At 39.4% G+C, this 26,197-nt stretch overlaps 1 protein-coding gene across 10 annotated transcripts in view; it reads left to right on the top strand.

Moving 5' to 3' along the window:
* The window catches only part of UMAD1 (UBAP1-MVB12-associated (UMA) domain containing 1), a 247,124-nt gene that overhangs the window by 98,019 nt on the left and 122,908 nt on the right, over nt 1-26,197 (top strand). The gene's annotated exons all lie outside the window — the stretch shown is intronic.

Genomic DNA, 26,197 nt, shown 5'->3' with positions numbered 1-26,197 from the left:
AATTGAAAAATCAGTTCGGTTATTGAATTATCTTTTACTGAGTATCAATCATTTCTTGAGTTCCATCTCTGTGTCAGGGATTGAGCTAGGCCTGCACTGAGAATTATGACTGAGGCATGGTCGTTGGCCTTAAGAAGTTCACATTCTTGTTAAGGACGATAATTTTGGTGGAGTAACTGAGAAATCATTCATGTGTTTAATAAATATTTATTGAGCTTTGACCCTGTTCTAGGGTCTTGGGATACAGTGCTAAGTAAGTCACATGCGATTACCACCCACATGGTTTTCAGTCCGCTGTGGAGACAGACCATTAAACATTTAATAGCATCAGAAGTCAAGAGGTGCTGTGTACTCAGGGGCACTTATCCTCAGAGATGAGTGAGCATGACCTGTTGGAGGATGGAAGTTGAGTTGAGATTGGGGGAGAGCACCGCCAAGCACAGGGCACTTGTAGGACCAAAAGGAGATTGATGTGAATTTACTGTAGATTCAGTTGGGGAAGAATGAGTGTGACTATTAAAGTGGAAAAAGTGCTGATAGATAGAGGGAGACCTATTTAGCAAACACAACCTATCTGAAGATTTAGAAATAAAATGCCCTTACTCAAAATCCTATATAATAAAAGGCTAATATGCAAATTGACTGAACAGCAGAAAGACCGGTCACTATGATGTGTACTGACCACCAGGGGGCAGATGCTCATGGCTGGCGAGTGCAGTGGCGGTGGCGGGATATCCCGCTGCCTGACTGCAGTTTAGGTCTGCTCCCCACAAGGAACGGGCCTAAGCTGTCAATCAGACATCCCCCGAGGGCTCCTGGACTGCTAAAGGGCGCAGGCCTGGCTGAGTGGGACTCCCCACCCCCCTAGTGCATGACTGTCGTGCACCGGGCCTCTAGTTTTAGAAATAATTATCTTTCCCTCATTTAATATCTTTGGGATATTTTTCAGAATACTTCTTAAATTCTTAACTAAGAAAGTAGTATGTGTGTATAATACATGTGTATTTTATATATATTACACAGATATTACATATGTATAAAATGAGTAGAACAGTTCTCAGTTACAAATTATTTTAATAGTAATAATAATTTTAAACAGAATTAACCTTCTGGTCATTTGTTTGGGAGAGATTCATGTTAGAATCCAACTATGGCAGTTAGAACCCAAAAGTAGCACTTTTCTCATTTTAAAACAATTGTGATTGTGTCAGGACATCAAATTATACTAGAGTCACCTTGCAGTGAGCAGCAAAATTTACTTGTTCTTGTTTTGTTTTTTCTTCCAGGGTACATATGTAGTTCAATTCCATCAGTTTTTAAAATATTCTTGACTACAAGTCGTTGCTTATTGCAGACAAACCCAATGACATACTATTTTTACTTCTATCTGCAGGCGAACAATTTATATTAGGAAGTAAAACTTTTAATGTTTAACATTGAAGTTCATCTGATGAATAAATTGATATTGCCTCAGGTGTCAAACTTTGTGGGGTCTAAAACAGGTCCTCGTGCAGTTTACAAAGAGTGCACCAGCTGTGAGTCCAGAAAACACTTGCTGTTACCCACATAATAAAAGAACCCCCAAAGCATTATAATTTACACATTCATAACCACTTCTTGTTGAATTTATTCTTCTAAATGGTGCAGGTGCTGCTTTGGTTTAAAACATACGACCCTCTTTAGGCAATCTGCAAGAACTCGGAGGGGCTTAACTTTCCCCTTGTATCGTGAGCTGGTTAGTGTTGAGGATCAGCTCAGCACTTCAGTTGAAGCTCAAACGTGTGATTGTTTGAAAACTTACCTAATATTCCTTTTTTCCCCATCATTTAAATGTAGATGTAATTTCCTACAGGTGTGTAATTTATCATTTACTTAAGATTTGGACAGTTCATGTATTGTTCCATCATATTATTCATTTGCTCAAACACACTATATGCTCTTGCCATGTTCTGTCACAGATCTAGATGTGGGTGATACATGGGTGAACAACGAAAGTCCCTTTCCTCATGGAAACTCAGGGTCCCTCGGAATGTATATTCCGGTGGATTCTAGACAATTTCTTGCCTACTCTGCTTTCATAGAACCTATGGTCTAGTGACATCTAAGCAACTGTTTCAAGTTCTGTCTGAAAATTCTTTGGCCTTAAAAAGATGGCATGAGTTTATCGCTTCAGAGATGGCTGTTACTATTACTGTGAACGGAGAACATTCCAGGAAATTAAGCTCTTAACCAAAAGTAGGATTGAACAGTTTGCATTGCTAAACTAAGCACCCTTATTTTAGGTTTCAACTCCGAAGTAATAGTGTCTGAAATTATTTCATTAATAAAGCAACATCTTCATATAATATAATGAGGGTAAACAATTTTCCAGGAATCAGCAGCAGCTAATATAGATTCTGCAATAAAGTACTCAGATCATAAAAACAATAAACCCCACACACAACCGTAACAGTTTATCTTTAGGTGCCAAGTCCTGTTTTAAGAGCTTTACATGTATTCACTAGTCCAATCCTTAAAATAGTTCTTTGAGGTAGATACTATTATTATACCTCTGTTTTACATAGGAAGAAGATCAGACTAAGTAAGTTGCCTAAGGTTACAGAAAAAAAAAAAAAAAAAAGACAGTCTGGCTATCAGCTTCTATGTTCTACTCCCTCTCTACTTAAATATAAGCTTTCTTTTTTCCCTTCTTGCTTTTTTGTGTTGTAGTCATTTGCTTTCTCTCAGATATGTAAATATTCATTTGTCTAACACACATACTGTACTCTGAACATGCAATGAATATACTGGCTTTTGTATTACAATATTTCTCCTTATTTATAACTATACTGTCTTAGTAAACACTTTTTTTTTTCCTTTCATTGTAAGTCTGGCGTATTCTAGCAACCTGGAAGCTAATTTGTTTTGGATCTTAGTTGTGTTTTGCTTGCTTACTTGTTGATTAATATTTTTGTTTGTCTCTTTATACCTAGTACCCTGCAGATTTATCAAATATAAAAATGAAAATTCAGTAAAACTCACTGCAGACAAAGTTTTATTTTTCTGACCCTCCGGAAAACAATGGAAAAGAAAAGCAGCTTTCCTTTTCCCATACCGAGAAAGAGCACCGTTTTGCCAACCTCTCGCTGCATCGGGATTTCCTCCTTTTTCACTGCGGTATTTTGCTTGCTTTTCCCCTTTCGGGCTTCTTGCTGGAGCAAGTCTTTCTGCCACTCCGACTCCACACCCGGTTCTCTCACAGGTGTGTGCTGTTTGCTTCCTGGTCCAGCCTCCTGTCCCGCCCTGACCTTTCTGCTCACCCTCCAAGGCCAGCTGATGGCGCTTCTCTGACAAGGCCTGTGCTCTCGATGTGTTTATCAGACTCATTGAGGACAACTTAGTGTATCTGTTTTCCCTTGTTCCTTCCACTAAGCCCTCAGCACCAGAACAGTACCGGGTGCATATCAGGTGTCTCATACTTGTTGAATGAATGCATGCAGCATTCTAGCACTTACGTGTATTGTACTTAATAATTTTATGCACGTTTTTCTCCTTCCCCAGACGGTAAGCTTCTCATTTTATTTGCATTATATTTCCCCCAATGTCTATAGCAGATTAGGTGGTCGGTCAGTGTTTACTGAACTAATGGATGAGTGACTCCTTAGTACTTTTACATCTCTGTGGTACTGGCTGGAGGTCATTAAAAAGAGGAGGCAAGAATGGGTAGTGACTAAAAGGACCAGTGCCTTGTGAATTTCTGAACTCTGAATCAAGAAAGGAGGAGCAGAAACACCAAGACCAGATATCCCCTTTCATTCATCTGTCCAGTAGTTTAGCTTTGGCACATCTGTAGTTTACTTATTTGCATTCCAGTCAGAATGAGTCCCAGATAATGTACTCATTTGTTTTCTGGGTTGCATTGTGAGGAAAATAGTTCTAGAGGTAGAAACCCTCGGTGAAAACTCCATGAATTTCCTTCTGTCAATTAGGGAGATTTAAGTGACATTAACTTGACAGAAAAGCTCGAAAAGAAAAACCATTAGTGCTCTCCAATGTCTTTTTCTTTTCTTTTCTTTTCTTTTTTTGAAGATGTAGAGAACTTTCTTGAATTTCAAGTTTTAGAGTGAATTAGTTATAGAACAAAGGACTACAGGAATGATATATAAGTTCATTATACATGGTGGGGGTGAAGATACCCATATTCCCTTCTCTTAACATGCCTTAGAGAGCCTGCCAAGCCCACAGGGTGGGTTTTTCCTACAGATCGTATGATCCCAGACAAGTTTGAGAGGCATCAAGGAGTAGAATTGATCAGATTTTGACATGAATGGACATGCAGTTTGAGAGGGAGAAATCCTTGATGACTTCCATGAGTTAGAGACTAAATAGAGACAAAGAGGAACAAGTTTAATGGAGAAGTTAATGAGATCCCTTTCGGAAGCTCTGCGATGAACTGCTCTCGGGGCATCGGTTGGAGGAGTGGAGTGAGCAGTGGAAGTGTGGGAATTGTGGTCTATAGCTCAAGAAAATGTTCTTTAGGAATAATCTTGGTATTCAAAGACATGTTGGTCTATCTTGAGTTATAGTTTTGGATAAGATCCTCTAGAGGTGGAGTGGGAAGTTAATACAGGCATAGACGTGGGATATATAGCGGGATTGGTTGCAGACCACCATCACTAAGTGAGCATAGCGATAAAGCAAGTCATCTTTTTTCGTGGTGGAGGGTGTGTTGCCTCTGATTTGTAAAGAAAAGAAAAGGCAACACCTGTGAAACACAATAAAGTGAAGGCAATCAAAGGAGGTATGCCTTGTAACCTAGGAGGTGAATAAGAGAGGAGCTAGAGGAAGAGAAACCTGTGAAGGAGGCTGAGCACAAATGGCCAGAGAGAAAGAAGGCAAGGGAGGTACGTTTGTGTGTGTGTGATTTTTGTCAAATTATTATTTTTTTAGTTCCTTGAAAAGAAGATTAATTGTATGCCAGCTTCTAGCAGAACCTGACAAAGCTGCGTAGGCCCAATAACTATCTAATGCATGCCGTTATTGACGGGGCTCGGTGAAAACTGTGTCCTCACTTGGTGAGAGCTTCCTTTGCCTGAAATTATATATTGTTAAGGTTTCTGGACAGAATGGGCTTTATGGGTTTGTAGAGCGGATAGTTTGGAGAGGTAAAGTACCAATCAGAGACATTTGAAAAGGCCGGTGACCAGCATGGTTGGGGGTGCAGTCACCGGGGCGGCCCCGGCTATGTTCAGTGGGAAGCCTGTTCGTCGCTCTAGGTGATATTGATTGCCGTCTTTATATTAGAGTGGAATCATTGGTAGCTTCATGCCAACAGTTTTGCCACCAGAGTGGAGGTTCACGTATCTGAACATGTTTTTGTTTTTATCTCCAAGTTGTTTGATCCCATTTAAGTGCCTCTGAAACCATCTGGGCATGAGTCAGAATTAAAAGCTGTTCTAAACTAGATGATATCCTTATGTTTCCACAGAAAATCTTCTTGGAGGCAGGGGTAGAATTGTACAGCAGCCAATTCATCCAAAGCCACTAACGACTTAGCTGTGGCCCACGGAGGGTGGCCGTGAGCACGGGGAGGAGGTGGTCAGTGTGTTAGCAGCTGTGCAGAAAGGTCCATCAGAGGTGTGCAGAGAAAGTCACAGAACTCCCATTTAGAAATCATTTTTATCCCATCTTGAACAAACAGCTGTCTATTTTTGCCATGTTTCCAATGTGCATTCGATGTTAGTACGGAGCTCTCTGTCTGTAATCCGTAAATTCCACCTTGATATAAATAGAGGGGGGGGATGGGAAACATTCTGTAATTGATGTGTTTGTTTGATTGAGAACACACTTGGGAGACCTCGACTTTAAACCATAGACATTGTTTGAGCAAGTGAGTCCATTGGGAACATTTAGAAGTTTCTTAACAAAATTCTGTCAGTGATTTTAGCTATTACCGGAGTCCAAGTGTTTGAGTTGCAAATGCAGATGTGTGACTAGCCCTTAATTCCACAGGATGGATCTTAACCGAGCATTAAAGCTCCAGCACAAACCATTTGTTGCCGTTTTTTGCGAACGCCACAGCTTTCTCATGAACCCACCTCATGCCTGCCTCTCCACATACGGTTTGCTCTTTACAGCATCCTTTAGTCACAGGCCGTTTGAGCTGTTCAATAGTATCTCGCTCTGAAAGGTAGGCTGATGGCGTTTCTATCTCCTGGTACATCTGGTAAGTTAATGCATACAGTCTGTGCGAGTATCCTGCAGGGACCTGTTTTTACATGCATGCGGGGACGTCTATGTAGAAATCAAAGGCCATGAATCAGAAGAACACAACTCTTGTTTCTAGTGCACTGGAGGCTTAAAAAAAAAATTGGCTTTCAAAAATTGAAAGTAGTGTGGTTTGTTTTTATTGTGGAACCGATCAGGAGGGACAATTTACAGTCAGCGCCATTCTTCACAGCTGAATGGCGTGGAGGTGCCTGCCTCGTGAAACGGAGCAGCTGCGCCCGTTTTCTCTGGGCTCACAAAAACGCTCGCTTTTTCATCCAGAACTGTGGATGGTGGGGTACAGTTTGTTTTCATGATGGAAGTGGTCAGTTGTGCCTTACCAGACAGCTGTAGCGTAATTAAGAAAAACTGTGTGAAAGTGGATTAAATATAACAGAAGCCCTTAAAAGGGGAGGGGGGGGGTACCTTAAATTTAGTCTCTTTTCTTTAAATGTTGAAAAGCAGACATATCACTGTAATTCTGGTCTACAAGATTGTGCTATTGCAGAATATCAATTTAGCTCCAGGAAATGGAAATGCTCTACTACAGCGTAGTTGTTTGCTTTTATAACAAATGCAAACTAGAAAGGACGGGTTTTAGGATGATTTAGCTTGTGAGAGATCTGCTTTCAAAATAAGGAATTGCACAGTTATGCTTATGTTAATTTCAATGCATTTCAAAAATTGGTGATCTACTTTGGTAGAAAAAACATTTTTTGAGGCTGCTTTTTAGACTCACTTTGTATATAATTTGCAACATTAGGAGAATTATCTGCTTTTTTTAAGACCAGAAACTATGAGAGGTGATAATTAGTTTTTTTCTTGATAAAGTTTTAAACGAATTAGTCAAATAATAATGAAATAATCTGGCGAAGTGTTGATTTGTTATAGTTAAATGTGGAACATTAGGCTGTCAATTGGCTTTGAAAAGCATACACTTATTTTATGCAGCTGACTTTGAAATAAGAATAGAAATGCCTTAATTTGCATTACAGTCTACAGTAGCAAAATAACTGTTACAAGGTCAGAGGGAGCTGAATTTAAAAAAAAAACAACACACACACACCACACAATTGTGTTCCCAAGTAACCAAGATCTGTACCAGACACTCACCCATTATAAGCTTTTATACTGATTTCCCAAGACACTAAAAACCAAAATTTTCACCCTGGGCAAAATAAAGATGCCAGGTTCTATTTGCTCTTAAGTTTATTATATATTGGTGATTTTCTAGGGGAGACTCTTAGGCTTGATTTCAGTTAGGGGAATTTGGAAATCTGGGTGAAGGGAGGAGTTGGGCAGAGATACAGCTCTAGCTGTCTCCAGTCTTGCAGCCTTACCCAGGGAATTCCAGGAGGACTCTCCATTGGGTGTTTTCCAGAACCCCAACTCTCAATTCCCTCACCCTCTGGTGGCTGTTCTCTGATTCCTTGTGTCTTTGCCTCACCAGAGACCCTAAGAAAACACCAAACTTCAGGCCCGAGTTCGTTCATGCCTGCAGCTTGAGACTTGGTGATCTACCTCTTCAGAGCAAAATTCGGTTTAGGGAGGAGGAAAGCGTGGTGGGTTGGAAAGGTAGCGAAGCCATTAAGGAACTGTTGGGGGCAAGGTTTTAAGCTAAGAACGGAGAGGAAGAGCACTGAAGATAGAGAACAGCATGATGTAGTGAGGAAATTACTGGAAATCCTAAGTAATGGAATTAGAATCAAAAGATCTGGATTCAAGTCCCAGCTAGCTGAGCATTGTGGGAAAGCAGTGTTCTCAGCTTCTGTTTCTTCATGTAGAAAGTGGAACTGCAATACCTGTTCTACATACCAAACAGGTTGTGAGGAGGGAGGGAAGGAGAAGAAAGAAAAGAGAGAGGGAGAGAGGAAAAGAAAGGGAGAGGGAGAGGGAGGGAAAAAGAGAGGGAGAGGGGGAGAGAATTATCATGCGGTATAGTGATGGAACTACCCAACCCACTTGTGCCTTTCTTTTTGGAACTCTTGACAGCCAAGGAAAGGGAATGAAGCAAATATTAAATTTTATAAACATACGTTCTTTCTCTATGAGTCCTCTCAGAGCTCCTTGATAATCATTATTTCATCTCTATTTGATCCCCAACCCACCACTTCCTCTGCCACACCAATTCCAAACCCTTTCACCCTGCTCACGCCCCACCCCAGCCCCAGGTCCTCCTTCCTAAATCTCAGTAGATCAATTCCTCCTCTGCTTTGCCAGGAAGGTTGAGCAAGGTCCTGAGCTTCCCTGGCCACCAGCTCTAGATGTCTCTGTTACTATCCAATTTCCTCCTCACTTTCTATCTCCTCCTTGCAAAAGGTCAACTGTGGTCTGGACACACTCTCACCCTACCTCATCTCAAACCCTGCTTCATCATCACCTTGTGTCTTTCTCTCGTTCTTTTCACCTCTATCTGGTCCTTCTCCACCAGTCAAGAAGCTCTCTCTGAGTTCAGTGTCATATGTGTTTCTTTCATTTTCATTGCTGAACATTTTAAAAGAGTGATTTAAGCTCTTTCCTTGTTCACCATCCATGCTTTCTTTAGATTAATTTCAACCTGGCTTCCGTCTGAGTTATTGTATTGAAACTGGCCTCATTGTCAAACCCAGTGACCATTACTCTATATTTGCTTCCGTTGGCCTCCATGAAGCGTTCCATGCAGACTTGAACAGCTTTCACTTGCCTTTATTTGCAGCCATCTCCCTTTTTGGCTCCTGTAGGTCAGTACAGTCCTCGTTCTCTCCCCAGCTCTGACATGACTGCTTTTCTCTTCGCTTCAGTCCCTAAGAGCAGCTGTTCCCTAGGATTCTGTACAAGGCTCACACAGTATACAAAAACCAGTTCAAGTTGGGTACTAGACATAACTATAGAGATGACATCTATAAAACTGGTAAATGAAAACACAGGGGAAATCTCTGTAACCGTAGACAAAGATTTCTCAGTTGTAACATAAAAAGCATGATCCATCAAAAGAAAAAAAAAAGTTGACAAATTGGGCTCCATCAAAATTAAATTTTGTGCTTTTAGAAAAGCACTGTGAAGAAGATGAAAAAAGCCCCAGATTGGGAGAAAATATTTATAAAATGCATATCCGATAAGGGGTTTTTATCCAGAATATAAAGAACTCTCAAAACTCCCCTTATGAACCGACCTAGGAATAGAGCTCTGAGGCGCGTTATCTTTCCCAAGGGGGCATTGCAAAAAGTCTATCTTTTTTATCTGCTCTCAGTGTTCCCCTTTATTGGTCCTCAAATTATTGCAGCTTTACTATTACTACATAACATATCTTATGCAATATGTTAGGTTATCTAAACAAGACTGACTTTTTGTACACATGGCAAATGGATGGGGTATGCTTTTCTACGCAGAGCCTACTTGGAGTCTACATCTGAAGATAATCTCAGAAACTCTACCCGGGATTTTTTGTTTAAGTGCTGATAGCAGTTTATAATTATTGAGAGTTTCCTCTGAGGTTAAGTTACTTGCCACAAGTCACACAGCCAATGTGTGGTAGGAATGCTACTTGCCACCAGACCTGCTGTCGTTGTTCTTGACCTGGGCTTTATTTTGGCCTCAAGTTTTTCAAAATGAGAGGTTAAATAGATACACACAGAGAAGAAAATGGACTAGTTCCTTGACACACTAACTTGCAAAAAACTCTATGAAAAACAACTGTACATATTATATTCAAAACCTCCCTGCCCGTTTTCGAGTTGCTTATTTTTATATACACTTACCAGCCTGCTAAACAGCATTATTGCTCTTTTTCTGTATATTTCCTGTACCTTTCCCCCTCTACTGACTCTTTTCCATCTGAACTTAAAAAGGTTCTAGCTTTTGTAAAACCATCCCCCATTCCTCCCCACACCCTCTAGCTACCACCATTTCTTCTTCAAACCAAGCTTTCCTCAAAAATTATTCTCCTAGGATACTGTTGTTCTTCTGTTTCCCACTAGCTCATGTTAATTCTCCCAATACCCCCAATTTACACCCCCAAACTCTCCTAGCAATTTTACAAGCTATTCTTTTCACAAAACTGAGACTGTATTTTATTCACAGTTTGTAGCCTGACTTTTTTCTACTTTAATATTATGGACTTTTTTTCATATCCTTACTTTTGAAGATCTTTTTACTGATGAATAGCATACATACAGAAATAAGTTCAATGACTTTTCATAAAATGCCATTAACATCCAAATCAAGAAATAGAAATTACATTAACATCTAGAATCTCCTTGCAACCCACTTCCTTCAGTCACCTCACCCAACTCCCCAAACCTATCCTGACTTCTAACAGATAGATTGTTTTATGTGTGTGATATGTATGTAAATGGATCACATAGTGCGTTTATTTTGGGTCTTACTCTTTCACTAAAAATATTGTTTATGAGATTCATCTATATTGTGTGCAGTTATAGTTCATTATGCTCCTTGTTGTATAATATTCTGTTGTGTTGAATATACATGATTAGGTTTTAAACATGTTATTGGTTGTATATTATTCCATTGTGTGGATATACTCTGATTAATTTGTTATCTCTCTTATTTTTGTCAGGTTTACACTTTTAGAAACAACCTTACATCTTTGCATAAATACTTAAAATAATTTCTGACTACTCCTTAGAATAAATTCTAAAAGTGCATTTGCTGTCTAAAATGATATAAACTCTTGCTCTGGCTGGTTTGCTCAGTGGTTAGAGTGTTGGCCTGTGGGCCAAAGGGTCGCAGGTTCAATTCCTGATCAAGGGCATGTCCCTCGGTTGCAGGTTCTTCAGCCCTGGTAGGGGCCCTTGAGGGAGGCAAACAGTGGATGTGTTTCTCTCATGTCCATGTTTCTCTCTCTCCCCCAACCCTACTCCCTTCCACTTCCTCTAGAAATCAATGAAAAAATATCCTTGGGTGAGGATTAAAAAAATAAAAGAAAAATATAAACTCTTTAGAACCTCTTAATACATATTGCCAAATTGCTTTCTAGAAACATTTTACCAGTTTTCTTCCTAACACAGTATCTGACACACAGGTATTTAATAAAATTTTTTTACTTATACTGAATGTATTAAGTCATATCCTAGGTTCCATTTCTGAGTTTTTTGCTCATATTTCTTTTTTCTAGTTGATAATTGTTTCATTAACTTAGATTTTTTTGAAAATTTACTAGTGTATAGGGCACAAATTTCCCTCCTAACTCTTTTTCAAAAGTTATGATTTTTCTTGCTTATTAAATTTATACCAGTAGAACTTTAAATATGTTGCTGAATTCAGGAAAAAAAAAGAACTTTATTGGAATTACCTTACTGGTATTTTTATACATTTATGTGGGAAGAATTGACATATTTATATGTACATAATCCTCTCCAGGAATAATTTTTCATTTATTCAAGTATTTTTATTAAATGCCCCTCAATAAAGCTTTATATGTTTATTCACATAGGACCTGTTTTTTTAAAAAAATATTTCCAAATATTTTATACTTTGTGGCTATTGGGAATTAGATAACTTTCTTCCATTACATTTTATAATGAGTTAGTTGAAAGCTATTGAATTTTATTATTAATCTTATATTCATACTCCTTACTGAACTTTTATTAATGCTAACAGTTTTTTGTTTGTGTTAGGGACCATTAATGCTTTGGGGCTTGGGATCATTTAGTTCCTAGATTCACAAAGGGAGAAATTGGTATCTGAAATAAAGACAGAAAAATAGTAATCTGCAAAACAATTTAAAAAATGTAGAATTCTGATCATTTGCAAAACTCCATTTCCCTCCATGCTTCTCTGTTTCTTTTTAGGAATATGGTACTTTGGGAAGAAAATTTTTTAATGCTAAAAGAAAATAAACTTCAAAGTAAATAAGGGAAAAATGAAAATCTTTCACTTTTGTTTTCAGATTTCCCCCCTTATATTCTCATTTCTTGATATTTTTCATGATTTTCTACTTATGCCATTTATTTATCTGAAACCTTTATATGTGTGTGAGATACACATGTTTGTGTCATATATTGACTTATGTGTCACCAGAGGTAAGAAAATATGTCTAGGTCATGGATATACATGCTATTGCAAATATAATAAAAATAAACTTTTTCTTAATTACTTTTAATTTTTTTAAAACTTTTAAATTTGTTTTAACTTTTATTCATTTTAAATTGTAAGTTTTATGCTTAATCTTAAGAATAGTTTTAAGTACCTAGAAACTTGAGCCACAAATGTAATCAGAATAATACTTTAATCCTACTTAATCCATATTATTGACCTTCTGTGCCTACATCAGCAACAAACAATAGCAGAATGTCTGGTGCATAATCTCTTGTGTAGATGCACATACTCATTGGACAAGCCTGATCTGGAAATTAACTGTCCTGTTTTGAGGTGGTAGTTAGGCCAAAGAGACTATCTAGGGTTTTGTTTAATCCTTGTAAGAGACAGGCTGGTTGCACTGTCTTGTCTAATTTGTAAAATGAAACTAGGTCAGATCAATTACAGATAGTTGTAATTTGCTCTAAGTGGTCTGTAAGCCAAGGCTGGTGTTATTAAAATACATATTTCCTCTGTCAAAATAAAAACAAATCACTATCTCTATGATGACAGTAGAGTTGGAAATGGGAAGTTAAGAATCCTATCTTTTGCAGACTAGAAATACTTTTAGTAAGGTGGTTGCTGTAGGGTGTGTGTCTGTGGGTGTTTGTGAAGCTTTGGAGCTGGGAGGTGAGAGTGAGAATGAACAATGAGGACACTGTGTTCCAGATCTCACTTATAAAATGGGTTTGCAAGCAGGGATGGAGGACAGCAGGCAAGATAAGCTCAAAATTTGCTTTCCTGTTTGAACTACCAAGAGTTTTAGTGTTTTTTGTGTTTTTTTTTTAAATCAACTGTTGGAGTTGTAGAGGTAAGGTGACATGCTTTCATTCAAAAGAGAAAATATAAATGAAACATCAGAGCCAGCAATAATTACACCAATGACATACCTAAAAAAACAAAAACAAAACTGCTTCAACAGGCACCCTGTTTCCACGTGGTATTTATTCAGTTTGTTTCGCCCGATGTTATAAAACGTTTAGTGTATTTCTGGGTAATTGAAACAAAACCAGAAATAGACATTGTCTACTCAAATTCAGTACATTCACAAAAAAGGAGCACATTAAGAAGAAATTTAAGACAATAAATGGATCCAGTTTGCCTATGATAATATGCCATTCTGAAGGGTGCATATTGTTCATGGAGAGAATGTAGAGTGAACTGTTTCCTTTTATAATTATTTTAGAAAGAACATGGGTCTTGAACCCAAGCAGTTTAGTTTGAATACTGGCCCTACCACTCAGACATTTTGTGATGCTGGGAACTTTAAAATCTCTTTTTCATTATTTTTTTCACCTGTTAAATAAACAAAATTATTTCTTCATGAAGTCGTTGTAAAGAGTTTGTCTCTTTTCATGAAATGTCACAATTTCATTGAAAAGTAGGAAAAATTTGCTTAAAATCTTTTGAGAAAAAGTGCTATATAAGAAAATAAACAAGACCATCCTGATTACACATTATTGTATTCCTCTGAATGTATTTTTAAATTAGTCTCTGCCCCGCCTTCCCTAATTATCCGAACTGTGTTGGAGTTTTTTTGCACATAAAATGTCCCTGGGTAACTGTGTACTACTTTCTGGTATAGTCATTTATATGTGAAAATGGCCAGAGGTGAAAGGTGAAGGATTAGTTCTGTTTGGTGGGTGAGTTAAAGGATCCATCGAGATCTCTACCCTTACCTCTGTCTCTATCTTTATATCATATCTATGTATTCCAGTCATCCTATTTCTTTCCTATCTTCTGTTTATTTTTAAATAAATTGAAACTTACAGAAAAGTTGCAAAAATAATACAAAGAGCTTTTTGTTTTACCATTTGAGAATAAATTAGCAATATGATGTGTCATTACTTTTGAATACTTTAGTGTGTATTTCCTAAATAATCTATCTCCTGTATCAATCATCAAATTCAGGAAATTAACCATCCAAGCTAGAGACCCTCATTTATGTTTTTTTCCAAATGATGTACTTTATCATTTGATCCAGGTCAGAATCACATGATGCATTTAGTTGTCATGTCTCTTTAATCTCCTTCAATCTTGACTAGTTCCTCCGTCTTCCCTTAACTTTCAGTATCTAGATACTGTCAAATATTACAGGCCAGTTATTTTGTAAAATATCCCTCATTTCCTCAAAATTAGATTTAGGTTATACATTTTTGTTAGGAATATCATAGGAGTGATGTGTTTTCATTGCGTCTAATTATTGGATAGTGCACAATTCTTATCTATACTAATAATAGAGGAATATGCAAATTGTCCCAGATGCCATCATAGTAACATTAACGACCGTACAGCAGGCTGTGTGGGGTGACCAGGCCGGCAGGGGGGTTTGTGAGGGACAACCAAATGACTGAACACCAGGCTGTGTGGGGCGACCAGGCCGGCAGGGGGGTTAGTGAGGGACGACCAAATGACTGAACAGCAGGCTGTGTGGGGCCACCAGGCCGGCAGGGGGGTTAGTGAGGGACAACTAGGCTGGTGGGTAGGGGGGGCAGTTGGGGATGACCAGGCCAGCAGGGGGGGCAGTTGGAGGCGACCAGGTTGGCAGGGAGGGCAGTTAGGGGCCTAAACCAGCAGCCGAGGGGTCCCGTATTCGAGAGGGTGCAGGCTGGGCTGAGGGGACCCCCCCATGCACGAATTTCATGCACCGGGCCTCTAGTTTGTTATATTACTAGAGATGTTAACCACAATCACCTACTTAAGGTCCTATTTATTAGATTTTGTTATTGTAAAATTATTTGTTCTCTCCTTATAATCAGTATTGGGGAGGTTGCTTTGAAACTATGTATTATTCTGTTCCTTATCAACCTCTTCCCATTCACTAGTTTTAACACATCTATGATTCTTGGCTGAATTAACTATGATAGATGCCAAATGGTGATTTTTCTAATTCCTTCCTTCTCCATTCATCATTTGGCATTCCACTGCAAGGAAAAGCTCCCTCCTCTTACTTATTTATTTACTTACTAGAAGCCCGATGCACCAAGATTCATGCCAGAATGGGCCTTCCTTTCCCTGGCTGCCAGCACTGCTTTCGCTCTGGCCAGAGCCGCCTTTCCACCTTCCTACACTGCTCAGAGGCCCAGAGCGGCCGCACATGCATATTAACCCACCATCTTCGTTGGGTTAATTTGCATACTCCTGATTGGCTGGTGGGCATCTTGAAGGTACGGTCAATTAGCATGTTTGTCTATTATTAGGTAAGATTTGTTATTTTATTTATATTAGTATGGGTAGATGGATTTTAAAAATTATTTTATTATTTATGGATATTTTTAATGGATTATAATCTGTTACTAGAATTATTTTGATGTTGTACATATCCCATTTTGGCCAATGGGAGTCCCTTCAAATTGTCCTCCTCATTCTTGGAGCATTTCCTGGCACAATGAGATGTTCCAGACCCACCTTTACTCTGCTTGTAATTCAGTATCCTGAATCAGACCATGTGGCCACAGCCTCCCCAAATCCTTCTCTCCTCACTTAGGCTCCAAAATTCTGTTACTGCTTACTTGCTGGGACTCAAGAAAGAGAGACAAGGAGGAAGAAAAACCAGATAGATAGATAGGCAGGCAGACTGACTTAAAGAAAAAAATGTTCTGCCCATAGAAATTGGGAAATAAACAGACGAGCTCTCCAGTCTTATAGCAAAACAAGTAATTGGATAATCAGAAATGATGGATAAGCCCCAAATTTATTTTAATTTTGGAATGTGTCTTAGTCCAATTCGGGCAGCTTATAAACAACAGAAGTTTATCACAGTTCTGGAGGCTGTGAAGTCTAAGATCAAGATCCCAGCATAGTCACTTTCTGGTGAGAGTCCTCTTCCTGGTTCATGCCTTCTTGCCATGTCCTCACATCTAGGGATCTCTATGGGGTCTCTTCACTAGTATAAGGGCACTAATCCCATTCATGAGGGCTCCACCCTCAAGACCTAATTACCTCCCAAATGTCCCACCTCCTGAACCATCATTTTAGGGAATCAGGGTTTCAACATAGGAATTTCCAGGGGATACAGACCATAGTTGGATGTTTTTGTTTTCTACTGATATTTCAATATGGGTGCATTTCCTGCTTTTGAGAACTCGGGGCCTAAACCAGCCTAAGTCCTCCTGCTGTTTATCTCTCACACCTATATACTATTTCACAATCTGAGAAACTTCTTAAGCGCACTATTTGCTATAATCTTGGAATCAGGCTTAACAAGGAACCATACATATTCCTTATGCTTCTCTTCCTGACTTGTCTGTCTGCAGATCAGTTGGCACTGTACAGAGAAGGAAGCATTCAGTATTCTCTGCCTCAGGAAGCCTTGTTGGAAGACCTGCTTGCTGCTCGTTCCTTAGATTAGAGCCTCTCCCAGCTGCCACTGGGCTCTGGTTTCCAGGGGCTTTGCTCTCACTAGGGCTGGTTTGCTTCCTCCTAGGGTGGAGAGAGGGTTTGAGAGCCACAGGAGGAAGGTTTGCTTTATTAAGCCTGGAGGTGGTTAAAGTGGGCAACTGGGAGGAGAGAAGGAATCTGAGACAAGTTGATTTGAATGAAGCAACCACTCTTAAGACAACTTGGCATAACAGCTGATCGGCTAGTATGTTTGTCTTTACCATCTTAGCCCTGTAAGCTTAAAAAAAAAAAGTTATTTAAGATTGGAACTTTTTTTATGTGTTGCCATTAGGCACATGTCCAGGTGAATTCTAATTTTGCTGAACCCGTCCCTATATGAGTTTGATTGTTTTAGGAACCTCATGTAATAGAATCATACAGTATTTGTCTTCTTGTGACTGACTTAATTTTACTTGGTATAATGCCTTCAAGGTTCATCTATATTGTAGCATATGTCACAATTTCCTTCCTTTTATAGCTGAATAGTATTCCATTGTATGTATGTACCACAGTTTGTTTATCCATTCATCTGTTGATGGACACTTAGATTGCTTCCACCTGTTGGCTCTTGTGAATAATGCTTCTATGAACATGGGTGTACAGATATTTCTTCAAGACTCTGCTTACACTGCTTGGGAACTTACCTTATTGATCCTCAACCTTAGCTCAGAGATATGTCCTCCGTAAATACATATTTATACACGTGTGAGGGAGGGAGAGACTGGGGGAGGGCACAATCATTTCAAAAATTAGGTGATGATCTGCCAGTTTTGTAAGGGTATCTCAGTGAGTCCGCTTCAGTGTTTTCCAAAGTATTGTCCATGAACCCCTGCATTAGGGCCTGGAATGCTTGCTAAAGTTTTAGATTCTTAGGCCCCTCACCAAACTTCACAAGTCTGCATCTCCTGTGAGACTCAGGAACTTGCACCCCAAGTGATTCTGACACATGAGGAAACGTGAGGTTCACAGTCCCACTGGCCAGGGGATTCAGAATGTTCCTGTTTGTGCACGTGAAGGCCCTGCTCTCTGCTGCTTCCAGCCCCTGTTCCCCTTCGGGGCACCTTCATCCCAGCCCATGACTCACTTTCGTTTTCACTCTGTCTGTATATTGTAGCCCAACTAAAATCCCATCTATTTAGCAAAGGATGGCCCGGCTGAGTTTGCCACACTAAACTGACCAGGCCCTTTCAGAGTCCTTCCTCTGAATGCTAACTGCTGATTCTCTGTTGCTGCCTGCCTCTTCTGTAGTCTGTGGGCCCGGGAAGAGGTTAGGACTTCCTCCCTCAGGCCTTGTGGTGTGTAGATGTCCCTGAGTTATTAAAGGGACCAAGTCTCTTCTCTTATATGAACATTTTAAATATGACATAGTATGTTGTAACCCTCAGGAAAGTATTTCACACATTTATACTGTATAACTGAATAAGTGTGACATCTTCAATAAAACCAACCAGATTCTTTTGCATTTTTGACATCAAACTCTGTCTTCATCTAGTTATCATACCACCTCATATCTACCATGTGTGGCTTTGCTTCTAATTGTGATCTGTGATTGGCAAGTGATTCACTTTTTTAATATCAGTGTTTCTTCAAATAATGATGCATTTTCAGAAATATTCTCTTCAAACTTTTGTGTAAGTTAACATTTGACTTCCATTAAAAGTAATGATATTGGCTAGGTATATACTTTTTTTTTTTAATGAAAGGAGTTGGGGCAAAAAAACAACAACAAAAAACTACTAATAAGGAAACCTATTTTTGTTATGGTTGTTCACCTTTTTCACAGCATACTCCATACAACTTTCTGTGCCTTACCTGATTTTGTACTCCCATGATTTTAAAAAATATATATTTTTATTGATTTCAGAGAGGAAGGGAGAGGGAGAGGGAGAGAGAAGCATTAGTGATGAGGGAGAATCATTGATCGGCCGCCTCCCACACTGGGGATCGAGCCCACAACCTGGGAATGTGTCCTTGACTGTAATCGAACCTGGGATCCTTCAGTCTGCAGGTCAACGCTCTATCCACTGAGCCAAACCAGCTAGGGCTGTACTCCCATAGTTTTTTTCTTTTTGGGTTTATTTTTATATCCAATTCTTGTGATTTCCATTTGCTTGTTTGGAATCTTTCTAGAATGTAAATGCTCTAGTTCACATGGTGCCCAGCATGATATATGGCACATAGTGTGTGTGTGTGTCTAATTTTTATTGAGTGAATGAAATTTAACTTGAAGCTTGGTAATATATTTAACTTGGTAATATATTTCATATACCACTATTATTGGTTCTACTAGAAATTTTCTCTGCAGTTTTCTGTACCAACCTACAAACTACATTTCAAGAGATTGAAAAGCTTACCTACCTAATATCTCTGGTTGGACCTATTGATGCTACAGGTTGAGATACATATTTGATTTCATGGGGTCGCTTATTTCTCTATGTTGAAAACTGACCGAGCAGAACTCCTGGCATCCAACAGCAATTTCACAAGTTTATTCTGTCGGTTGGAAAGGAAACTGAACACTCCTGAGTGTGACTGACTTGATCCCATGTATCTCCAGCCCAGGTCTGCATTATTGGTGATGAATCGCTGCCATCTTTGCCCACAACTGGCAGCACATTTGAGTCTTTGTTTCAGAATACCAGATAATCGAGTAGCGCGAGCCTATTTCCCCCCTTCCTCCCCCTTTACAATGCAGGCTTCAAGCTGTGTGCACTGAGCACCCTCTCTGTGTCAGTCCTGTTTGTTTTCAGCAGAGCCCAGGGGACCTGTTGCCCGCGGACTGCTCAGAGTGGCCCTTGGCAGAGATTTCTTTCAGCAGCATTTTGGGATCCAGGGTCAGGAATGGTCAGCCCAACTTACTCTCACAGTATATAAATTTACTCTGATTTAGGAGAGATTAACAAACAAGCTTTGAAGCCAGATTTGTACAGCATGACCCAATATTGTGCAAATGTGCATGTGCAAAATGAATTTGGCCTTTGTGTTTCTTGTCTTCTAGCCTAAAAGTAAGGATGTTTAGGCTTACCTGTTTAACATAGTGTTAAATGCTTAAATGATGTTTTTGCGTTGCTTTAAGATCTTCCAGGAAAATTATTACCCATGACTACAAAGCAACAAGACTCAGACCTAAAGACATCTGTGGAATCCCAGGACAAGTTAATTAAGAACAGGCCAATAGGACTATAAGTGGGTCTGACCTCAGTTGGATTTGCTGGAATTCTTACTTCCCTGAGTAAAATGCTTTAAGAATTCCGTGTGACCGTAAGATTTTTAGGTTTAGCTCTATGATTTCAGTAGCATTCATAAAGTTAAAATCTTAACATGATGCCTAAAAGTTGAATATAAATATGTATTAAATTTAAAATTCACACTAATATCTCATAAAGTAGATTGCCTATTCTATTGAAACCTTAATTTAAAATTTTCTTCATAATTTAACAACCATTTATAATTATTTTATAAGCTCTTAGTGAGTTTATATGTAGAATTATCTTTCTTATTGCCCCTTCCCCCACAGTCAAATCAACAGATGTTTATGGAGTATTCACTTTGTTATCAGAGTGATGCCAATGGATTAGTTGTATTCCATTCTCAGTAATTTCAGGTGTAACAGTTTTGGTATGCTAATTGAATATGTGCTTGGTGCTGTTTTAATTTTCTTTTTGCTAATTCCCTTTTCTTATGTTTGTTTGCTAGATAGAGCATTCCTTCCTCTATGGCTTAGCTGTTCTCTCCTGGCTCATTTTCTTGAGGGGTTATAACAATTGTCATCAGAATCCTGACCTCACAGCAGCACGCTCCTGAGACTGGCATGTCTTCAGCAGTTAGTACTTTTGTCTTTTCTTTATCCTCCTCTTTTTTATTACAGTGGAAATTTGGGAGTAAGTGGACAGTATTAGGAAAAGTAGAAGGAAAAACTACACTGAACTGGGGAAGACTTAAATATAAAGTATGTTGGATAACAAGTTTTTTAAAATCTATTTTTATTGATTTCAGAGAAGGAAGAGGGAGAGAGAAATAGAAACATTAATGATGAGAATCATTGATTGGCTGCCTCCTGCACGCCCCTTACTGGGGATGGAGCCCGCAACCCAGGCATGTGCCCTGGCCAGGAATCGAACCCTGACTTCCTGGTTCATAGGTGGATGCTCAACCACTGAGCTATGCAGGCCAAGCTCAAGTTTTGATAAGTAAGGGAAGCCGAATATTGTCTAATTATTTGGCATTGTCAGCGGACTTGGATTCTAATACCTAAGTTTGCCATTCTTAAATAGATATAATAACGCCAGCTCACACCACTGCCCATTCTTAAATAGAAATAATAACGCCAGCTCACAAGACTGTGATATGACCTGTGAAGGCCTCTTCAGCACCTCTCCTCTGCTGAGGCTAATGGCCACAGCCTCATGACAAAGGCTGAACAGCAGTTGACACCAAGACAAACCTTTATCTTGCCCCAACTCCTCTCCCTTCTCTGCAATTAGGGTTTAACATGTTTTCTCATTTAAAAAAATATATATATATTTTATTGATTTTTTACAGATAGTAAGAGAGAGGGATTGAGAGTTAGAAACATCGATGAGAGAAACATCGGTCAGCTGCCTCCTGCACACCCTCTACTGGGGATGTGCCCCCAACCAAGGTACATGACCTTGACCAGAATTGAACCTGGAATCCTTCAGTCCACAGGCCGATGCTCTATCCACTGAGCCAAACCAGTTAGGGCAATGTTTTCTCATTTAATCTTTGTAACCTCAGTATGTATCATGAGTCCCATTTTTCAGATGAGGAAAGTGAAGCTCTGAGAAGTTAAGTAACTTGCACAAGGTCATGGATTTGGTAAAGGATTTGGGTGGAGATCTGTCAGATGCCAAGCCATGCTTTTGCCACAGTGCCAGGCTGCCTGGTATAATGAGTGTGTGACTGAAAAATGAAAAGGAGTTAATGGAGTGGCCATGCCACTGTTCTTTCCACTACTTCACTGGGTGAATGACTAATAAGCAAACCCTCCCAGAGGGTATTTGCATTTTAAAAGAGGAGCTCATTAACCCTAATGAACCTCTAATTGGTGGAGTTTGTGGAGGAGATATTTCTGAGCACGGGTTTTCTCCTGTCTTCAAGGTGCTTGGTTATCCTTTTCCTCGCTGTAGATGATCACCTATTCTGGCATCAGAAGTATGTAGTAGAATGCAGTCACATAATGCTAGTCTGCCCCAAATGCAACTGAATGGATGAACAGGGAGTTGTGAAAAGAATTATCTAAAGGAAAGTAAGTGTGGGTTAGTATTGTGTAAAATGAATGTTCAAAAGCTAAGTAACAAATCTGGCCATGTGGAGGGTTTTCTGAAGGGTCAGGTAAACATATATGTCATAATCAATTTTAACTTTGGAAATGTTATATCACCATCATCCATGGTGTGTTCATAGACCTCTGCAATATGTTTAATAGGTATTCATTGAATATAATGGCTCCATAGTCATTGTGAAAAAAATTAAACTTCTTTACTAAACAATTTCTCAGAGCCTTTAATACGTTAAAGTAAATTGGAAAACAACTAAAAGGGAACACATTCTACAGGCTTTCCTCATACTTTTGACCATAGAAATATTTTTTCCAGGTGAACCCCTCGAAACTTGTGTTTTGTAGACTATATTCTAAGGCAGGGGTCCTCAAACTTTTTAAACAGGGGGCCAGTTCACTGTCCCTCAGACCGTTGGAGGGCCGGACTATAGTTTAAAAAAAAACTATGAACAAATTCCTATGCACACTGCACACATCTTATTTTGAAGTAAAAAAACAAAAAGGCAAAAACACCCTCATGTGGCCCGCGGGCCGTAGTTTGAGGACGCCTGTAAGGTATCGAGTTCTAGGTAATTTTTCTCTAATCAAGAAAAGAAAGAAAAGGTTTTCTGCATTCACATCTTTTCATAGCGGGCAGGCCCAACCCTGTCCACACCAGTCCATTCCTAGTCCTGTTGGGCTCTAGGATGTTCTAGTATTAACATGCCTCTTCCCCAGATAAGATATAGGCACTTTCAGAAAAAAAGAAAAAACCACACACACATACAAAAACCACATTCTCATCTTTATTGCCAATAAAGCTGGTGTTGAAGAATAGCGTGGCTTCTAAAAGGAGCAAATATGTTTCCTAATCTGAAACCCAGAATTAGATTGAGCTGCATCCAGCTGCAGGATATGCTGGGCTGGGGTAGGCTTCCCACGTGGGAGGAAGTCCCTGTGGAGGGTCAGAGCAGAGGAAGCCATGTGTTCTCGGTGGTCCTCCCATTCTCAAGACTAGGGGAAAAGGAAGGGGCAGAACCACACAGCCAAGTCCTCCCAAATCACCAACCCCAGGACTGGAGTAGAGGGAGGCCTGGTGCCCCCTGCCCCCCTCTCACCACCAAGGCCCCCACCCAAACAAGTTTGTTCTAGGTGACCCAAATAGGCACGTGGGTTCCCTTCTCATCACTGGGCATTTCTCTCTTTTCCAGTTTCCCTTTTCCCTAGTGCTCACTCTTCACCACCATCTCTCTTCTCAACCCAATTCACCCATTAGAAGGGATCACGATGATAGTCTGACTGTCCTTCGTCGTCTCCTTATAGAATTCAAACACAATTCAGCCTTTTATCCGAAAAGGCGGAGTGCATATATTCTCTAACACGGGGATCAGGAAATTACAGCCTGGCAGTGGTCTTTGTAAATCCAATTTTATTGGGACAAGGCCTCCCTCATTGGTTTATATACTGTCTGTGGCGCTCTCAGCTACAATGGTAGAGTCAAGAAGTTGCAGCCAAGAAAGTGTGGCCTGTAAACCTAAAATGTTTTCTCTCCGGCCATTTACAGAAAACAGTAGCCAACCCCTAATCTAAAATATAGATGAATTTCACTTCAGTTCTTTAAGTCCGGAAAGACCTTCATTTGTATGTATAAGTAGTCTATATCATTTACTCACTCTAAAGAAAAACTATATTTTAAACCAAGAAAACGGCACACTGTAGTATAAGAGGGATTTTGCCTCTTAGGAAATTGTTTCTCGCCTTACAAACTTCTAGAAAAGGATCCAGGGGACTGTGTTTGCTCTGGAGGACTGGAAGAAGGACAGGGCTTGCCTTCCTGCAGTATTTGCCATCGTCATTGGAAAGGGATGAGACGAGATAATCTGTGGGGCCTACGGCAGAACAAAGGAACAGAGAGAAGTGCCTGGGGGCCCAGGGCGTTGGACCAGCACAAGATCCTGTCTCCAGAGAGCAGGAGCCCTAGCTCTTCCCTTCACGCCCTGCTCCCTAACACAGAGATGTGCTTCCTCCCATCTCAGCCCATCCCTCAGAACCTTCCACAGAATCCCCAGAGATGGCGGCACGGGTTCTGGTCCTACTGAGACTGCCTTCTACCTGGGAGATCCTGGGCATTTCACTGAGTGCTCTGGCCCTGAGGGTTCATTCACGTCTAACCTGGGGGCTGGGGGTGGGGAGAATGTCTTACTGAACCAGAGCAAGAATCCAGTGTGGTGGTATACAGAAGGCTTTATGAAATGTGAAGTACTGTGAAATGTTGGTGGTTTTTGTTCTTTTTAAGCAGCTGATTTGCCAGTGACATTTTTGAATCTATCCAGCACATAAATTCGAGTCAACTGATGTTTGGAAACTAAAATACCTTATTTCACATTTGTCACATGCATCTTTCTTTTATAAAAGTGCCTAATTTTCATGTGGGTTATAAAAAAATAGACAGAATAACTGAATTTTCACCATGACAGAATAATTCGTCCATGGGAGGAATAAAACTTCAAAAATTTTATTTCTTTGTGACTTTTCTTTCTGGTGTTTGTGTAGTTTTTCGTTTGTGCCTTTGTTTATAGAGAATATTGCAAAAGGCATTTTTCCTTGTCATCAGTTATTGTCCAATCTGAGTCATCGCCAGACATGGCAATTCAGTAAATAGTGATTCTAGAATCGCTTCCAGGCAGATGTGCTGTGTGATGCCAGGAACACTGGTGATAGCCGTTCTGGCTACTCAGGCTGTAGGAGAACCAGGGAAAGTCTTGTATAGATACACACCTTGAATCAGTGGCAAAGGAAGCACATTGAATGCTTTTAGCCAAATGACTTTAGCCCAATACAGCGTGTGGCTGTGGGATGGAGTAGTAATCATTTTGGAAGGTTAAAAAAAAAATCGTTCTTGAGGTTTTTTTAACCTAAAAGGCAACAAAGCTTTCATTTCCGGTGATTCGTATTTACATAAGCATCATGCAGGGCAGTTATGAAACGCCCCTGACCTCATTGTACAATACCTTGGCTATTCATGCTGCCATGCTCTCTGCCCATAACCAAGCAAACTAAACTCCTGTTCATTGGTATTGCTGCCTGTGATCTGCTTATCCCTAACTTCCAGAGAGAAGCGGGTTTCTGAAAACAAGACTCTTCTTTATAAGCAAATAAATGGTTCGTTTAAACACTTAAAAATCAAAATAGCTTAGTGATATCCTAGGTCACAAAAGTAGGTTAATTTTCAATTAAAATTAACTATTATCTTTTTCATGTAAATATTTACTAAATTGATTGGGGTCAACATGAACATAGAGGTTTCAGGTGTGGGTTTCTATGTTACAAGATCTGTATATTGTACCATGTGCCTACTACCCAAAGTCAGATCTTCTCCTGTCACATTCTATTAGGACCCCCATCTACTTCCCTCCGGCAGTTACCACACTGCTGTCTGTGTTCTCGAGTTTCAGTTTTGTATCCAACATATGAGTGAAATCATATAGTTCTTAGCTTTTTCTGATTGATTTCTCTTAGCATAATGTTCTCAAGGTCCATCCATGTTGTTGCAAATGGTTAACTGTATTATAGATGTAACCGAAAAGTTCCTAATGCTTTTGTTTTAATATGATTTTTTTAAAAAAATCATTAACTTTTTAAAATCTAATAAGTTATGCTGCAAATATGGATCACTGGTAATAATACATTATATTGGTATTTCATAAATTTGCCTTTTAAGTTTCACAAATACGTTTTAAAAGAAAGAGACTAACGGGATGCTGAAATACTATTTTTATGACATACCATTTAGTATTACTTTGTCACAGTTTTATAGACTGGCAACCATAAAGAGACGTTCATTAATTCAGCTAGTGTTTATTAAACACCTATTATTTGCTCTGTCCTGGCCAGCTATTTATGTTACGTATAGCTGAGAACAAAGCTTGTAGGCTGGCGTATGTATTAATGTGCTTGGATTTTAAACACTTTGGTGAGTCCCTTTATCCTAAGTAAAATAACTGTCTTAAGTAAATAAACTATCAATTTAATTATTGCTTCATGATTTTAGAATTTAACAGAATTTTGTTTAATCCTTTACAATTTACACGAGGTTCTTGCTTCCTTGGTAAACTAAACTTTTGCATTTCATACGGAAAAGTTAACCTCAGCCTTTCTTACTTTCATACTTTATCTCCAATCACGACCTGTGACCTTCCTTCTGTTAACAGATTC

Source organism: Eptesicus fuscus, chromosome 14 (assembly GCF_027574615.1).
Source record: "Eptesicus fuscus isolate TK198812 chromosome 14, DD_ASM_mEF_20220401, whole genome shotgun sequence".
Lineage (NCBI taxonomy): Eukaryota > Metazoa > Chordata > Mammalia > Chiroptera > Vespertilionidae > Eptesicus > Eptesicus fuscus.
Note: the sequence above shows the minus strand (reverse complement) of the source record. Positions and strands in the feature narration are given on the sequence as shown.